Genomic DNA, 19661 nt, shown 5'->3' with positions numbered 1-19661 from the left:
CATGTTATCACGTACATAAATGCCCTACTGGTTTCATAGCAGTTGCCGGCCCCAAATCGCACTTTTTAACAAATAAAATAAAAATCTGTCTACCGAAGAGTGCAAACTTTGACAGAACAAAGTTAGGTACCTGTCCAGCATTACCATATTTTAATGTTGCTCTTTTATTTTACATTTTAATGGAATAAAGGCCTGAGATGTAACACCTTTGCTTACATTTATTCAAAATTTCATAGCAGTTTTTCGGACCTTTTTCATTTTGAATATAATTCAGTACCAAAAAGCAATTTTCAAATAGATATAACTTCCCAAACTTTTCCTTGTCGTCTGCAAATATATTGTTTAAAAGTTTACCTAGAATGGGATTTCAGTTATTATGCATGGGCATTCAAACTAGAATTCCCCAGGTCTTGCTTGCAAGTGTCGCAAGTTCGCTAATGTAACTTAAAAACAACAGACAAAATTTTGAAACATATTAATCGCTGTACTATATTAACTGCTGTTTTACATAGAAATCTGATTGATGCAGTAACAAAGATGCTTAACTGAGAAAAAATAGACTGTATGCCTGGATGAAAATGATAAAGGGCCAGAATACTGCTAGGAGCCGGAAACTACTGGGAAACCAGTACATAAATCCTTTTTCCAGTCTAAGAAATCTGCTTCAAACAAAAAAAAAATACTATGAAAAAGAAACAGGGATAAGAAATAATATCTCTTGAACTAAAATTCACTCAAAACCAACATTATATATCCTATTTTTTGCGCAAAGGGTGAGCGTACTACATTTCATAATGATTTACAATCTCATAAAACGCTTAAACGTGCCGTGATTTAGCGCAAGAAACACACTGGCAATAACAAAAGTTATCATAAGAACTCTGTGACATCTTCAGAGTTATCACAAGAACTCCGAGACATTTGATAAACCGGGTATAAATCTGTAAGCCGGTGCTTTATGTTTGCAATTTTGCATTATAATTAGGTAATTATGTATGGCAAGGATGAAGACCAGAAATAAACAGGTCAATACTTGTGAATTGGCAAATAATTTGGAAATTTTACTCAAAACTACATGTACCAGATTTGAAGCAAGAAGCGATACAAATGGCCTGTGAATTAGTTTTTGACACATAATACAAGATGAAAGACAAGCTTAATCATTAATGTTTAATTTAGCACCTACAACTCATTTTTGAACGATGAAAATAACCAATTTAACGAGTGTTTTTGTAGTATATACAAATGTTTTACAAATGTACGGTAAAACGAGCGAACGGCATTTCCGAGATAGAGCGGAAGGCCAATTTAAACGGCTAATTGTAAGTATTGTTTATGTTTTTGTCTTGTTATTCATTTAAGTTGTATTTTTTCGAAAAACGGAAAATGTAGTTCCGTGTAGGATTGATTTAGGCTTCCAATGATCTAATCTGTTACAAAAACAAAATTATATCAAGCCCGGGAGAACATTTCTCCCTGACGAAGCGAACGACGATTTGTAGAATATTGAACTTCCTAACCATAGAAATGCCTACCCTTCAGATTTCTTGAAAAAGTGTATTAGTAAAATATCAACCCGTAACAAGAACTTGTCCTTTGCGCAATATAAATTACTCCCGAAGGATTTCTTAAATTTGTAAATCGATATTTTTCGAAAGTAGTGGAGCCAAAGGGCAAGAGATGGAGCAAAAGGTTCGATGTTGAGCGCATGACGTATTAGGACCATTGAATTATACACATGTATGCATGGCATAATACAGGATGCCACTTATTCGAGGTCAATCATGATTTTTGGCACGGTTATGTACATTAAAAAACGTGTGTCCGTGCAAATTCGACAAAATCGAATATTTTCAGTTCTACCGCGAACAAATTTATGATATTGGATTGGTCGATAGCACTTGTCTCCCATGGCGTCATTGGTACATTTACTATCCGATTTTGACTTCAAGCTCAATATTGTAAATGCTTACGAACAATTTAATTTCTCATCAAATAGAAATAAAGGGATTATTTTTGTGTCGATTGTAAATCGACACAAAGGTATAACCACCCATCTACCGGACTATTTCTTATTGCAAACCGAATTTCGTTGACAAAAAAAAATAGTTCCGTATGTTCGGTTACAAGTTAGAAAATCCATTCATGCATTGAATATAGAAGGGGTTGTCATACATTTATAATTGTATTAAAGTATTGAAAGTTAAAATTACAATTTAGTTTAAATTTGTACTGTACGCAGAAATTATATAACAACAACAACAACAACAACAACTTTTATTAGCAAATATCGACAAAAACTTGCCTTTGGCTAATGAACAGAAAAAATACTTCAAATATTGATCATATATACAAACATATAAAGCAATTTTATATGAAACAATATTTATCAACACATATACATATATATATAAATGCGCGAGTGAATCACGTGATTGGCTCTTCAACGACGCCATTTTTATTCAAGCAGATTGAAATGCAGTTTCGACTTCGTAATTTGACACAAATATCAGGCTGTTTTGAAGAAATTGTAAGTATCGGATACTCATACAGCGATTTTGACTAATAAACAAAATAAATTGTCCCAGAATGAGCAAAGCGTGCGAAGCCGTCGTTAATATATAAACCAGTCCATGAGCTAAAAATAGCACAGCTGGGAAACCCAAGTTATGACCTCGGATTAAATTACGGTCTTGTAAACAATTTCAGAGATTTGTGAGTAGATTATTGATTTGTGCTTCGAATTTGCGGATAATTTTTTGGCAGTTTTACTTCAATTTTCATACGTGCATGCACGCACCTAGTTGTAATTTCATGCGTGATTTTTGTAAATTATACGGAATTCACATGTGTGCGTGAATGGGAACACTATCATTTAGTTTTTTACCATCTGATTCATTTTTATAAAAATATCTAAAAAGGTCGCCGTCAAAAATCTCCTCGTGTGGAATTATTGTAGGCAACCTGAAACTTAGGTTTAGACGCCACCAAATTCCCACCAAAATTCATAGAAGTAAGACCTTATCACATCTAGTCATACTACTGCTGTCTATTTCATGCGATGTTGAACGGAACCCTGGCCCGGATTATCCTTGTGGAAGCTGTGGGTCTGAGGTCACAGATTCTGACCATGCTGTTGAATGTGATAATTGCTGTATGTGGTTCCACATACAATGTCAAGGGTTGAACAGCACATGGTACCAAGATCTAACCAATAGCAATACATCCTTTGCATGGACATGTACAATATGTGATGAATCAAATCTTTCGAATATTTCAAGCATCCTCTCAATCTCATCACATAACAGCTTCTCACCTCTAGTAGATGAAAATACAGATACACCTAGCTCTATAAATCCCAAAAATCCAAAAACAAAAACAAATTGATTATGTATCCAAACTGAAAATTATATGCATAAACTGCCAGTCAATAGTCAACAAAAAACATGAATTTCAAAATTTATTAATAGATCAAAACCCAGATATTGTTACAGCCACAGAGTCATGGCTAAATAAAGAACACTATAACAGTGAAATTTTCCCACCTGAACTCGGCTACACAGTTTTCCGCCGTGACAGACTCAAAGGTAAGGGCGTGGAGTGTTTATCCTTGTTAAAAACAACCTCCTACCAAGTGAACAACCAAAACTGAACACCGATTGTGAAATAATATGGATAAAAATAGAAATCAAAGGTAGTAAGTCACTCTTTCTGGCATCTTATTACAAACCACACGAACTTGATATGAATAGTATCTTAGAATTTGAAAAATCCCTTGAACTTGTGCGTAACTTAAAAGGTACAAAGTTAATCCTTGGCGATTTTAACCTCCCAAAATTAAATTGGGACTCTGAACATACACCATATCTTAAAGAAGGCTTAAACACAAGTCCTGTGTATGATAAATTCCTGAACATCATTGATGATCATAACCTCGTACAAATGGTCAATGAAAGTACACGAAATGACAATATTCTTGATCTATTGCTCATTTCAAACCACACTCTTGTTAACAATGTCAAGGTCATAACCTGGCATATCAGATCATGACATCATATCCACAGAAATATCTTCTAGGCCTACCCTCCTCAAACAAAAACCTCGTACTTGCACCTTGTATAAAAAGGCAAAATGGACTGAGTTGAAAACCTTCATTAAAACCTCAACATCTGAAATACTTCAAAAAGCTGAATCTTTGTCTGTTGAAGAACTTTGGTCGCAGTTCAAACACACACTTGAGGATGGCATATCAAAATTCATACCCACTAAAAGAATTACAGCTAAACCATCTTTGCCCTGGATAACAAAATCCATTAAAAAATTAATTCATAAAAGAGACCAGCTCTATAAAAATATTAAAAAACCAAAAACAAATAAAAATAAATCTGACCATGATCAATGGCTAAAATTAAAAAATTTGAAATCGCAAATAAAAGCTAGAATTAAACAATCATATGAATCTTACTTAGAAAACATCCTGAACCTTGCAGATGATGATGATGAAACTAATACACAAAGTAAAGTTTGTACCAAAAAACTATACTCACTTATAAAAAACTCTAAACAAGATTCACAAAGTGTGTCTCCATTAAAAGATCAAAAGTCAGGTTCTCTCAAAATTAATAACACTGAAAAAGCAAACATTCTTAAAAAACAATTTAAATCAGTTTCTCACCAATTATACCACTCACACTTAAAGATCAATGTATACAAAAAACTGAGACTCATGGATCCAGAAAGTATTGTCAGTACCCACAAATGAATGACATCATCATCGGTAGGGCAGGTGTACTAAAGCTCCTCGCCAACCTCAATGCCAACAAAGCTGCGGCCCTGACAACATTAGACCAATTGTCCTGAAGGAGCTGAGAGAAGAGATTGCTGACATCGTTGCAGTTCTTTTCCAAAAATCCCTGACCACCGGTAATATTCCCAATGACTGGACCCGTGCAAACGTATGCCCTGTCTACAAAAAAGGTGATACAAGTGATCCAGCAAACTATCGCCCAATTTCCCTTACATGCATCCTCTGTAAAACACTCGAACATATAGTTGCCTCTCAACTATCCTCTCACTTTACCACCCAAAACATACTCTTTGATCTTCAGCATGGATTCAGAGAAAGACGATCATGTGAGACACAACTCATTGAACTTACTGATTACTTTGTGAACAACCTTTCAAATGGCAAACAAACAGATCTCATACTTCTTGACTTCTCCAAAGCTTTCGATAAAGTAAACCATCTTAAACTCTTAGATACCCTGCAAGAACATGGTGTTTGTCCTCAAATTCTAAACTGGATACAGTCATTCCTTATTGGCCGTAGACAGACAGTAGTTGTGGATAGTGACTGCTCATCTGAAGTCCCAGTTACCTCTGGAGTGCCCCAAGGCTCGGTCCTAGGGCCCCTCTGTTTCCTTCTATATATCAACAAGTTACCATCTTCTGTCCTCAAATCCCAAGTCAGATTATTTGCAGACGACACTGCTGTATACCTAACCATCAATTCCTCCTCAGACCCCCAACTCTCCAACATGATTTAGACAATATGGTTCTGTGGGAGAAGCAGTGGGACATGGAGTTTAACCCTTCAAAATGCCAAGTCATCCATATCACCAAAAATAAGACCATAATTAAACACAAATATATGCTCCATGGCCAAATCCTAGAGTCTGTTACAAATGCTAAATATCTCGGACTAGATCTATCTGCTGACCTTAAATTTAATACACATATATCTCGAATAACTTCCAATGCAAACAGATCCCTTGGCTTTTTTAAAAAAAGTGTCATCACTAAAAATGAGAAAGTAAAAGAACTAGCATACAAGTCCCTGGTTCGCCCACAGGTTGAATATGCCTCATCTATTTGGTCTCCTTATACTAAAACCAATATTGACAAAGTTGAGATGATCCAGAGACGTGCAATAAGATGGGTTAAAAGGGATTACTCCCCTCACTCTAGTGTCACAGCCATGCAGGAAGAACTGGGCTGGCGATCCCTTGAACATCGCAGACTGGACTGTAGACTGATAATGTTTTATAAGATATACCATAACCTAGTTGCAATTAATCTCCCAACTTATGTTCAAACCCCACATAGATTAACCAGACATATGCATCCCTTATCCCTACGTCAAATACAGGTATCCTCCGACTACCATAAGTACTCTTTCTTCCCTCATAGCATTATACTATGGAATAAACTTCCTAGTAACATTGCCACCCTGCCCAACCTGAGTCAGTTCAAACAGGCAGTGGTGGGTTTGCAGTACTAGTCTTACTCCCAGTGTTTTTAAACTATTTTATCTCTTATCATCTTGTTTCACTATTAACATTTTAACCATGACTAGAATACATTTTCAGTCTCACCTTCCAAGCATGTCAATGTTTGGACTTTTCTTTTTAGCTTTTCTCTTCACCTTTTACTAACAATCCGACGTGCACTAAATTCCTGCCTTTAACACTCGTAAGAGGGGTTGGCAGTATCCAGAGATAGATAGATAGGTCTATTTTATGTATGTGATGTATATATATCATGTCAAATCTTTTTTTATTGTAGCTGTTTTATCTTTGTTGATCTTATACTTTATGTTATATACAGTCGGTTATAAAAGCTCCTAGAGCTTATGTTGTACTGTTGAAAACTTGCCGACTTGAAACAAAACTTATCTTATCTTATCAATGTGTACGAAGAGGTATAAGATAAGTGTCCACTCGGCCCTAAACCAACTCGGTCCGCAACAAAAAAGAAATCACTTTAGATTGTTTAGTTGATGAACATCCAGCGGTAGATCACATATACTAAAAATAATTGAAAAGATCTGTATGTTTTATTATCTTTGTTAAGATGAGATGTTGTGATTAATACAACAGGGTCAGGGACCATCAACCGCGGACACTTTTTGAACACTTTTCTGTACAGGTTTCATAAGTTTTAACCTAGAGACCAAAAAAATTGACAAGGTTCAGCTAGGTTCTTCCCCTAACTAACAAACTTGTTTGTCTGATTGTATTGACACTTATATCTGAGGCTCGACAAAGAAGTATCAAATATCTGAGGCTCGACAAGGAAGTATCAAAATTACCTCAATTGTCTACACTACAGCACCATGTGTCCGGACATTTATGTACATGACGTTATTTAATTCAGATAACAGCTTGGGTGTTTTAATTTTTAACATGATAGACAATGATTCAGAAACAAATGCTGAAGTTTTGGAAATTCTATTGTTTACTCTGCAAATGATTAGGCCATTATTTTTTGATATATCGGTTTACTGACCCGCCGACTCTGTATTTTGGGAAAATGAAAAAAAAAAAAAATCTGCCCCCAAAAAAATTCTGTGTTGTCTTGAAATACGCTGCTAATAACGACTTGTCAAAGAAATGTCGCGGTAAGTATTTTAATTAACTGTTAAACCTATGCCAGACTATTTTACATACGATTTATACAGTGAGATACGCAACCGGTTATCTTTACTCGAGAATAGCCTGTCGTCTGCTAGTTGGGGGAAGTGTTTATTGGTGTATTATGAAAGAATGTCTGTTAAATGGGGTCAAGCCATTCTCACAGAATTATAATTAGGCTTTGATCATATTTCATCAATGCATTGAAGGTCGAAATGCGTAAAAATGTAAAAAAACACCAGAAAAAAACCAAACAAAAAAAAACACGCCAAATTACGTAAGCAATTACATTCAAGGACAGAGCGAGAGAAATCTGCTGCAATTGACAAGATCAGTATTTTCAGATTTAACAAAAAAAAATAGTCTTTAAAAGCAGATTGAATACAGGTTTTCAAACAAACAAAATAAAAAATGCCCGCACTTACTTTTAATAGATTTTTATGTCAAAAATTGACCTGCTTTTTATCCGATAAAAATATTGAACATGACTTTGTGTAATCTTTTCTTGACACTTTTTTTTAACATCTGATCTATAAAGAAATGAGTGCAAGTCAGCTGATTTTCGGCACCTTTGATGATTCAGATTACACAGCAGTGTGTAAACATCAAAGAATGACAGATTCTTTTGAAGAGCTCGCTTGCCACTTGTCAAAAGTCATTGTGTGTAGATTTCATGTGTGTTTTTAAACAATGGCAATATGAGAAAAAGTTTTTTTTGTGTACTTAAAAAATCTTTGGAATAGACAATCGGCGATGTATTTAATTTCATTGCTCTAGTAAGTACTATGTATATGTATGCACCACATTAATAGTTATGAAAACTTTTTTTTTTTTTTTTTTTTTGCCGCCGCCGACCCTACCTTTTTTGGAAAAAATCAGTAAACCAAAACATAAAAAGAAATTGGCCTTATAGATGGTATATGAGGTCAGGCATTGTTTTCTTGACCCCCCAAATTTCAACGTCAACATTCTTTAAATAGCCATTAAAATTATATTACCATTTATGGTGGTTGAAATAAATTTGTTTATTTATTTTTAGAAGAAACATGCATTTATTGTTGATAAAAAAAGTGACAACCACTGAACAAAGAAAATACTAAATTAAGCATTTTCAAGGTCGTCCGGGTTTGGTGGTTGTCCGGTTTTGGTGGTCCCCAACCAGTAGCTTAAACATTTATGAACTGTAAATTCTTCCCTCACACACTTTCATCAATAACAATTTCAATTAGAAAAGGTATATAAATTATGACATGAAAACGTAAAACAATGAAAGGTATGAACACATAAAACAAAGATAATTCAACATAGAGCAACAAAACTAGTTCCACTGAGGAATACCGTACCGCCGGTAAGGCCCCCATGGTTACACTTTTAAATGGATTCGTTTCGATTTTCATTCATAAACGGTTATGATATTTTTTACCGTTTATTCGAGATGACCATATTGTCTTACAAATTATCTTAATAATTTCCTGTAATCATGGATTTTATCTATACTTATTGGTTTATCAAAGTAAAAAATGGAAAATGGGTGTTTACAACCCGGACCACACACCATCACCGTGCAATAATCGCTTGTGACATAATTCATTTTTGTTGAAGTTGATTTTTCTTTGATCTTTTAAATAACGAAATGCGGATACAATGCAGAAAATGTGTGCCGCCTAAATCGTGATGAGCACTGAACATTATTTATTATAGAAAGTAAGTCATCATTTGGCAAATTACATGGTATAGTATAGTGCATAGAAGTATCACCGTAAACAGTATCGATTCGGTTCTTAGCAATCATGTAAAAATTGTAAACGTGGGAGCCTTTACCGCCGGATATTGCTCGATATTACGAGGACTTTCATCCCATTTCAAGACTATGAACAAAGGTAAATTCAAGGTAAACGTTCAATCTGACAACAATAAAATTTCAGATGACAGTGCATTTTGAGAATAAATAAACATGTCAGTTTACCGAGTATTGCTTTGGAGTTGCTCGCCGGTGTCACTAGTATGCTTTTTAATGTAACGAGTATTGGTTATTAATATCAAGTAAATGTGAGAAGTAATCACAGAGTATTTACCACATTTAACCTTAAATATTTCTTATTGTCACAATGTGTATACTTATTGACATATGTGCAGAATATGCAGATTTTGGAGGTACTGTACTGAATAATACATACCCAGCAAACATGCATATATGGGACCCATATGGGCTATATCTAGGCAAGCTAATGGGTATACCCATATTGGACCTATATGGATCCAATATTGGCAAGTCCATTTGGGTACGCCTATATATTAGACCCATATGGGTACCATATTCCAGCACTTTAAGGAAAAACAATTTTTCTTTTATTTATTTCTTTAGAACTCGTTTACTTTGAGCTATAGTGTGACCACCTTGGCATAAATTGCTATTATCCTATATAAAATTGTAGCATTATTTTAAACATTTATACAAGCCATGAGGGACCCATAAGGGTCCCATTTGGGCAACCCGATAAATATAAGCATGCCTGAGCAGGTGCGAGAAATTAATTTGTTAAGTTTTTATATTGGTTTTAATTTTTATTATTTAAATATAAAAATGTGTTTTTAGACTATAAATTCAGAAATAATTTATAAAAATCAGTTTTTGATGAAAAAATTTATTTCGAGCATGTGCAGACGTGCTTTCCGCTGCCGCTTAAAATCAAATTGTGTATTGAAATGTTAAATTGTACACGAAAAAAATATTTCTTTTCGATTCCAAGCATTTAACCACGATTTCGTATAACGACTTTTCATATTATATCCTTACATGTTTATTGTGTGTGTAGGTAAGCTGTAAACGCTGTTTAGTTTTTGGTTTTGCCTTTGTCATGTAATTTCCCAATAGTCGTTTAATTTGCGACATTTTCTAGAATTTACGCCCTGACTCTTAGGCACTTTAGGTGACCTATGCATGTGTATAGTTGTTATTGTTGAATTTCTTAACTGTGACGGAGTCTACACTAACATTTTAAAAATATTGTTTCTATCTAGACTAAATTTTAAGAGATCTCTTTTTAAAGGGACACCATCATTTGAAATCCAGTGTCCCCCCCTAGCCTTAGAAGTCCCTTCCATTTTGTACCAACATTTCATTCATAAGCATTTAAAAATATTAAATACAAATACTTATTTTTACAAATTCAAGTATTTTTTCCAAGTACCAACCAAGCCCTCTAGCTGTTGCACAGGCATGAGTATCGGACCTGAGAAGAAAAAATATGACCTGATAGATAATTAAACCTGTGTTCATCTTAAAAAATTCGTAAACCAAAAAAAATGTAAATTATGACCCCCTTTAAAAACATACTATAAGTTAAGAGAAGGCTGGAAACTCTAGATTCGAGCCTACGAGCAAGGGATTCACTACCCAGGCCGTTGTGAAAACAATTGTCCAGACAATTAAAAATCTTTTATCATTATTTCACATTTGTATTAAGCTTCCAAATGAGACCAACTCCAAGTCTCTAGCCCTTCCTGTTCATTAAATAATCCCATCAGGAAACGAGCGCATTCGTGCTAAAAATCCTTGGTAGAAAAAATTGCGGCACAACAATTCGGTACGTAAACATAGACTAATACATGTTTGTCAGCCGTGCACAGGTCATAATCATATTGTCACTTGGTGCAATAACTCGCTTAATGTATATGTATTTTTTAACTACTTATTAATGTATTTTCATTTTATTGTCAATAGGCCATCAAAAAGGCTGTATGAATCGGATAGTGACACTGATGAGAATGAGACAGACACCGAGAGTAGGCCATCACAAGTTATTGACAAAGCAACAACTCCAAACAGGCACGAAGCCTGCTTTCACCTCCGCCTTGCTTATCTGGACAGGCATTGCGAGAGGCCAGCAGTGATGTGCAAAGTGCTTCTCTAATACAAGGTGCTTCTGATATGCCCTCCCGTGGGCAGATTATTGGGCCCATTAAGTATAAACTTCGGAGCTGTAAATATATTCATTACAGTACATACTTATTAAATGTTCTATCCTCAAAACAAGCCAATAAATGTTGTAACAAGCTGGATTGAGCGACACAGCCAAAAATGGAAAGTTTCACCTTATGACGCCCCTAGTTAAAAAAAAAATTCAAAAGAAATTGATGATTACTTGTGTTAGTCTTTATCATGAAGTGAATTAATGTTCGCCTATTCTTGTCTGACCCCACAACTGTTATCCAAAGTTACTGTCCTTGGAATAGTCAAAAATGTTTATTTTCACCCCATGACATGCCTAGCTCAAAATATTTTAAGTTTAATTCATGATTTCTTATCATTTTCACATTTTGTGACCTTGCACACTCAACAATCCTTTTGAGATTTTAGCGTTAATTACTGTTAAAGCCAAGGAAAAATTTAAAATACTGGATTTTTTTCATATGTAATTCACAAAGCTCTAAAAGTGTAAAGCCTAGAATTATGAATCCTTTTTGAAGCTGCTGTTACACAGATTGTCTGAGTCTTGTAGACAATGCGGGAGGAGAATCGTGAAATTAAGAGGATGATGTAGCAATTGTTGTCAAGGTCAGCAGCAGATGACCAACCGCTGCAGCTTCCTGAAGATATCTCATTCCCTTTTCGTTCTCCTTAGCAGATGGAAACATTCGATGAGCTTCTTGGAGATCAGACAAAGCTGTCATCTGTGGTAAGCATAGTGTTAGTCATGTAATTATTGCACCATTAGTAACTGAAAAAAGTATACCTCATATCCACTGGCTTAAATGCAAAATAACATAATGGTCTGTGGTTAGCACTTGATGATAATGTATTATCATTCTGCTATACTTATGTAGGAAAATATTGCACAGTGGACAAACACTTAACTGCATTACTTTCGGAATTAAAAACTGGCTTGTTTTAATTTTTTGATTCATATTGAAACAGTTATCTTATTATTTAGATATGCTATAATAGCCATGAGTACAAGACATGGGCAGTTGGCCTCATTTTCAACATTGATTATTAAGACAAGACAGTCGATTCATTAATCAAAATGCTGGCAGCTTTCAAAATACCAGGAAAATGACTAGTACCCACAAAATCCAGGAATTGCGCTGTTATTATAATATCAAAAATTATTCTGTTCATACGTGTTTAAAAAACAACAATGATAATGTGCCCCATTACACTCGGTGGAGGGGACAAACAAAAAGGCACAAGTCACTTAGGCTGTAAATATATGAGGAAAGGTCTTTTAATTTGTCAATTCAAACAGTTTTCTTGGCAGATCATGTATTTGAGGTCCAGTTGACAATTATTTGTCATTTGGTGACTTGCAGCGCATCACAAATTTTGAAAATTAGTAGTGTTAAAATTAACATTAAAAAAAGTTTAATGTTCTGCTTTATTTAAGGTGCGGTTCCTCTCAATGTTTGGTGGGGCAGTTGTGCGGGAAACTGTTGACCGCTAGATGATAGAAACCATGTCAAATGAACTGGCAAGAATGTTCAATATGAAGGGGGCTGAAAGGGAAGAAAACATTTGGGGGCCTCTAGATACTGAATGTATTGTATAGTAAGTGATATATTACGAATTTGCCAAGTGGTGTCTTTAAGTAAGGCTTCAAAATAGATATATTATCCAAGATCTTGTTATTGTGTCTTCAGGTATCGCTTTAATGAAAGAAAATGCTTGATTAGCTTTTATGGAAATTAATAAGAGAGAATATTTTACATGCTGTGTGGTTTTGATCCAATGCATTGTGTTGTGATGCATAATATAAGCAGAAATCACCTTCCTGAAAAGCAAGTTATTTGCTTACCTTAACATTCTTTACTGATACACCGATAAGATGATCTCAGCTTACAACTGACTGCAGCGATATCACAGAAATATTGTTAAAAGCTATGTAAAACCGGGACACAAACATCTATATTTGTTAAAACATACTAGAATTAGTTTATATTCCAATTTTATGCTCAAAATGCTACAAGGTGACTTATGACCTTTGAATGGTTTCAATACCTACATTTCACTGCATTTTATTTCATTCTTTAAGGATAAGGATGCTTGTTTTGTAGGATGTGTCCAAAGGAACTTGCCGACAAAGACTGCGACGAGGAAGGATATTGAAATAAAGGTTTCAAAGTGGCTGGCTGGGGCGTGGGACCGCGATGGGGGAAGGAAAGCAAGAAACAAAGTGTCCGAGACCTTACCTGAAGCAAATGAAGGAAGTGACTAGACATGTTTTTATTTTAAAAAAATGCAAATCTATAGAGGATATTTGTTTGTTAGTGTGTAAGATGACATTTTATATCATCAAATGAGCTGTAAAAACATTATTCTCACGAGTGAGAACACTGTTATTTAAAAGTCCCTCAATGATATAAAATTACATCTTACACAACAAACAATAAAGTGTCTTTTTATTTTATGCTAATGAAATTTCCTCAATATTAACTTTAATAATTATTAAATCTGTTTTCCCCACTGTTAACATCAATTTTAGTTGAATTTAAGTCCAATTATTCATAAATACAGGAGTCTTAGGCTTAACAAAAAAGTTTGACAATCAACGTTGAATAGCAATGATTTTATTTATTTTATTAAAAATATATGAATAATCGCTTGTTTTAATAATAAAAACAACCAATTCTAGTAGAAAAAGTCACACCATCCCACCTTATTTCTGTTACTCAGGCAAATTTATGTATGACCTGGCTTTGTGAAATGTAAGTGGCGGCCATTTTTAAAAGTTTTGTATTTTAAGGAAAATTAATTTTGTTTTATTCAGAGGAATATTATTTGGATAGGTTAGTCTTGAAACAGTCCTGAGAATGTCAGAATTGTAAGCAAAAATGATATTAAGGTACCACATGGGGAAAATCTTTAAAAAGTAGTCTCGTCATTGAAAAGTTTGAAATTTGGATCATTTTCACTGTGAAATTATCAAATATAATTTTCACGGATACATCAGTAATACACACAAAAGCATAAAATGAATGACTTTTATTTTACATTTTCGAACCTTTTCTTCATCGGCATATAAGTTATTCCAATGATTGAAAGTCAATAGATATCAAAGTATTTTAAAATGTGATAAGGGTCAGAACTACAGTAAGTGGCTCATTTGTGTGTCTTGTTATACTTTTTGTTGCTAGTTTTAATGTTTGAGGTCATCAGCATAGCATGTCTTTCTTGTAAATGAAAAATTCTTTGCCTTCTAGTCAGTTTATTTTGCTGCTATGTAATGTTTGTTGTTGACATTATATGCTGTTTTTCTGTTGTCTATATGCTGTTGTTATTTTTTTTCATTAAACATTGTTGCTATTTAAATCAAGACATTAAATGCTTGGGGAATGTTTTTGATACTGATCAATACAATTATAACATCTTGTCCAAACTTAACACTAACAGGGAACACATATATAGGTATGGTATTAACCTTTTAAATCAAGTTGAAATACTGTACAATGATGCTTCTTGTAATCTTTATTTTTGTTATTGTTGAAACTTTGATAATACCGGTATTGGATAAATTACTGAAACAACTATTGTTACTGACAATTTTTTAAATGAACTTCTTCACAACAAATTTGATCTTGTTAAATCAGTATTATTTCACATTTTTTAAAGGAATATATCCATAAATAATTACTGTTCTGTGATATATAGGATAATTGTTAATTTCGGTGTAATATCACATTTTATTAGTCCCCTACCGGTTTACCGGAGGGGACTTTAGGTTTACCCTCCGTCCGTCTGTCCGTCCGTCTGTCCGTCCGTCAGTCCGTCCGTCCACAAAACTGGATCCCGCGATATCGCAAAAAGTACTGAAAATATTTTAATGAAACTTGATATATGGATAGATGGCAGTATGGAGATTATGCACGTCTTTTTCTTTTCTTCCCATGTTGAAAATTCTGGTTGCTATGGCAACAAATAGACTGAAAATATGGCAAATTTTACACATAACCTGGATCCCGCGATACCGCAGAAAGTACTGAAAATATTTTTATGAAACTTGATACATGGATAGATGGTAGTATAGAGACTATGCACATCTTTTTCTTTTTTTCCTATGCTGAAAATTCTGGTTGCTATGGCAACAAATAGACTGAAAATATGGCAAATTTTACACATAACCTGGATCCAGCGATAACGCAAAAAGTACTGAAAATATTTTTATGCAACTTGACATATGGGTAGATGGCAGTATGGAAATTATGCATATTCTTTTCTTATCTTCCTGTATTGAAAATTCTGGTTGCTATGGCAACAAATTGACTGAATATCAAGATTTCTGATTCTAGTTTTTAAGTTTTTTCACTATAAGTTCTTTATTTCTTAAGGTATTTTCTTCAAACTTTAAATATAAGTTGCTAGTCATCAACCACATCATATGTGACAAAGTTTACAACTCTAACACAAAATTTATCAGAATTACCTCCCTTGAACTTAAAATTTTCATGAAAAAAACATTGTTTTTTTAATAACTTCTTTTCTTCTGAACATATCTACTTCATATAAATGTTTCTTATTATCACTCAACATTTGTGAGTGTTCAATACTGTAGCAAGACTATTTCCAGAATTATGCCCCTTTTGAACTTAGACTTTTTTTTGAGAAATTGGTAATTTTTACTCCAACTTCTTCAATCATGATAGGATTTTCTTCAAACTCCCACATCATAATAATATGACAAGGTTTATAAATCTAGCATCCATATTTCCAGAATTATCTCCTCCTTGAACTTTTAATTTTTCCTATTCGTTCTTTTAACTTTCATTTATTTCAAATTCAAAATAAACATTCAATATTCATACCTTCATTACTAATTGTTCTTTGTTACACTCACATCAGGTATGACATTGTTATCTCCTTTTTTTTAAATTTTGCTTTTAAAAATGTTATATTTTGATAACAGGGATGTTTAAAAAATAACTTTAGAGTGTCCTTCAGTCCGTCTGTCTGTCTGTACATAAAAACTGTTCACTGTGATCACTTTTAAAGAACTTTTTCAATAAATTTACTTAAAATAGAAACATAAGTGAATGGCCCTTCAGAATGTTGCTTTTGCTCTTACCGGTAGGGGACTTATGGATTGCTTGCAATACTATGATAATTGCTTGTTTATAATTAATTTCACAGAGTGGATACCTAAAGTGTTGTTCACAAAGTGGCGCAGCCATGTTGTTCACAAAGTGGCGCAGCCATGAGTGAAAATAACAACTTTTGGTATTCAGAAGTGAACTTATCATGATATTTACATTGATACAGTATACATGTATGTGTTTACTTTATGTCTAAAACTCTACTAATGTTTGGTTCCTTTCAATAAAAGGTTGAAATATGCGAGAAACTTTTTATCAGGAAGCATCGCAAAGATGAAGTCATTTTATTGACGTTGTTGTCATATTTTTTTTCCGAATTTCAGTATACTTGGTTAACTTTTTTGATATTTATATAGTTATCAAATTCGATAATTTTTTTCACAAAGTGGCTAGTGAGTCAGGATAGAATTCAACGTTAACTTCCATAAACCATTGAAAATTGATAAAAGATTAATGAAATTCTTATTGAGAATGATATTAGCACATAGAAAACTGATCCAAACAGTAACGTTTCACAAAAGGTTACTATAACTACTAGTATTGATATTAACAATTGAAATGCATTAAATTGTAAATACTATTGTTATTTCTTGCCTTTATTGTGGTTTTTGTTGATGAAGATATGAGAAATGAAGCTGGTTATTTTTACAAACTGGTACAAACTATTTGTTACTTTTCATCAGCTGCATATTTTTTTTAAAAGTCTATAAACAGTATTTCTATGTGCCAAGGTTTGTTATTATATTTGTTACTTTTCATCAGCTGTATATTTTGTTTACACATCTATGAACAGTATTACAACTGTGCCAAGGTTTTGTTTTATTATATTTGTTACATTTCACAAGCTGTATAATATTTTTTCTTTCAGCACTATCATACCAAAGTGTAATATATGGTTGTAATGAACAACTTTTTATATTTATTCATGTAGATCTATTTCATTTGTCCAATACAAAGATATCTGAAAATTTAAATATCATATAAAACATAGATACTATTTCATTTGAAAATGAAAGTAATTGGTAGATAGAAATTTGTAATGAATTACAATAAATGTATAATACTTTCCTATGAATTATGTAGAAATTTAAAAAGACATGGGAGTAGGTTTGCAGTTGTGTCTTTGAGAATCTGTATATATATGATACACTCTTACCATAATTGAGATTACTAAATAAAGTTAACATTGTTAAAGCATATACATTGTGTGTTGTTTTCTTGCAGGATAATAAAGGCTTTGTGCCATAATCTGTCTGTTCCAGTTAAAACATCACTTGAATATTTAATGCAAGTACAAGAATTATGCCAGTTGCAGCTTAATGTCCAGCAAACTTATAATTGAAGTACTTGAAAATAGATCTATCCCGGAATTCAAATCTACCCATAATGGAAGTATCTGGGCTGCCCATTTGAAACCCATATTTAGTACAAGGGCTGCCCATATGGGGCCCATATTGAGTACATGGGCCGCCCAGGTGGGGCCATGTGATCCCATATGGAGTATAAGGGCTGCCCAAGTCTCAGATTTTGATAAGATTAAAATACAGGGCAGCATTGCTGCAAATGCAATAAAAAGGTTATGATACAGGGCAAGTGTTCATTAAGACAATACCGGTATACTTGAACGGCATAAACTTTGGGCCAATATTTTAATAAGTGTGCCAATATCTTTCTTAAGGCACACTTTTGCTGTAAAAACCTATAATTTATGTCATCTAGATCTGTTTTCTTCTTTTTAGAGATAGGTCTAATAGAACTAAAATATTTGAATAAATATCAAACTGTACATTATCTGCAACGAAAATAAATGGCGTAATCAATAAACAGACTCAGGCTGTGAAAGGTTATATATTTCACAACACAATCGACACTCCAGTACTTTCAGTGCTTTGATTTCAATATAGCATTATTTGATAAAAAGTGTAATTATTAAATAACACTAGTAGCTACACTACATCAGAATGGCTGTCAGACAGGTCTTGAAACAAAATGAAGGTCCTTAAAACGTCCAGGCCACAAAACAACAATAGCAGTCTATGCCCTGATTATGAGCTGACAGTTATTCTGAAGTAGGGATTGACTCAGATTCAGGACTTTGTTAATCAACTTTAAATTAATATAACTTATATAACTTGAATATGAGTCAAACCATGTAGGTACTTTTTTTCTAAAAACACACCAGTAAGACTCTATTTAGATAAAAACAGAACCAGTCAATTTGTAATGTTTTTCTCTTATTTTGTAGATATACCACTTTTAGTGAGATGACGCCTGCAAATAACCTGAGATTAAACATTATAAAGCCCAATTACATGTAGATGTGCCTTATTTTATAATACATTACCTGTCCCATATGAGCAAACACAATTGTTGGACATATTAAGGCCAATAAGGAAAACTAACAGTTCCCTCAATACAACCCCATATGAGCCATACAATATGGACACACTCAGACCGTGTAACAAAATATACAGTCATATGAGCTAATCTCAGGTTATATGTGAAGAATGATATAGAAGGAACAAGTCCAAACAAGTACAAGTAAAATAGTTTCCTGCGGGGAAACATTTTTAATGATATAAAGATATTTCATTTAACTATTTTCAACATTGTTTGGGGAAAAATAAATAAACGTTTGTATCAGGAATATAGTTGAAAATAATCGATCAATAGAAGAAGGTCTATGGAGACTGGTGACCGTTGAAGACCGGAGACCGGAGAGAATGTCGAACATAAAACAATTACGATATTTCTTTTTAAGAAAATGATTAAATACCATTGTATGAATAATTCCGTGCAAAAATAAAGATAACACACAAAGATTACACAAAAAAATATCTCTATTTATTATGGCAGATGCCACTACGAATGTTTTAATTGTGTAGATTTTCACTATAAATAATTTATGTTTGTAAAATTTGAGATAGATATTAAAGAAACATTGATAATATTTTTTTTCAAACACATCATGCAAGATTTTCTACCTTGAACGGTAAAATAATTATAGAAAATTGGAAAATATCACGTAATAGTTTTATGTTCTTAATCAGATGTAATTCGAGGTAAATCCGTAACGTTACCGGCAAACGTATTTAAGCTAGGTTTTTCGAAATGGTCAATTAACCAATCATGTACGGTTAATAATCACATGCTCCTCAATAA

The 19661-nt window shown here is 33.5% G+C and overlaps 1 long non-coding RNA gene across 5 annotated transcripts; it reads left to right on the top strand.

Annotated features, from left to right (window-relative positions):
* The first annotated feature begins 2054 nt into the window (after positions 1–2054).
* On the top strand, positions 2055–14300 carry LOC132726643 (uncharacterized). 5 transcript variants are annotated; one of them, XR_009625225.1, is made up of 4 exons: positions 2055–2530; positions 11137–12091; positions 12800–12960; positions 13467–14300. It is a non-coding gene; the product is annotated as an uncharacterized LOC132726643 (long non-coding RNA). The 5 variants fall into 5 exon arrangements; XR_009625226.1 differs by lacking the exon at positions 2055–2530 and adding an exon at positions 2537–2715; XR_009625227.1 differs by lacking the exon at positions 2055–2530 and adding an exon at positions 8326–9292.
* The last annotated feature ends 5361 nt before the right edge of the window (positions 14301–19661 follow it).

This window comes from Ruditapes philippinarum, unplaced genomic scaffold, assembly GCF_026571515.1.
Source record: "Ruditapes philippinarum isolate M1 unplaced genomic scaffold, ASM2657151v2 ctg13323_1_1_1_1, whole genome shotgun sequence".
In the NCBI taxonomy this organism is placed as follows: Eukaryota; Metazoa; Mollusca; class Bivalvia; order Venerida; family Veneridae; genus Ruditapes; species Ruditapes philippinarum.
Note: the sequence above shows the minus strand (reverse complement) of the source record. Positions and strands in the feature narration are given on the sequence as shown.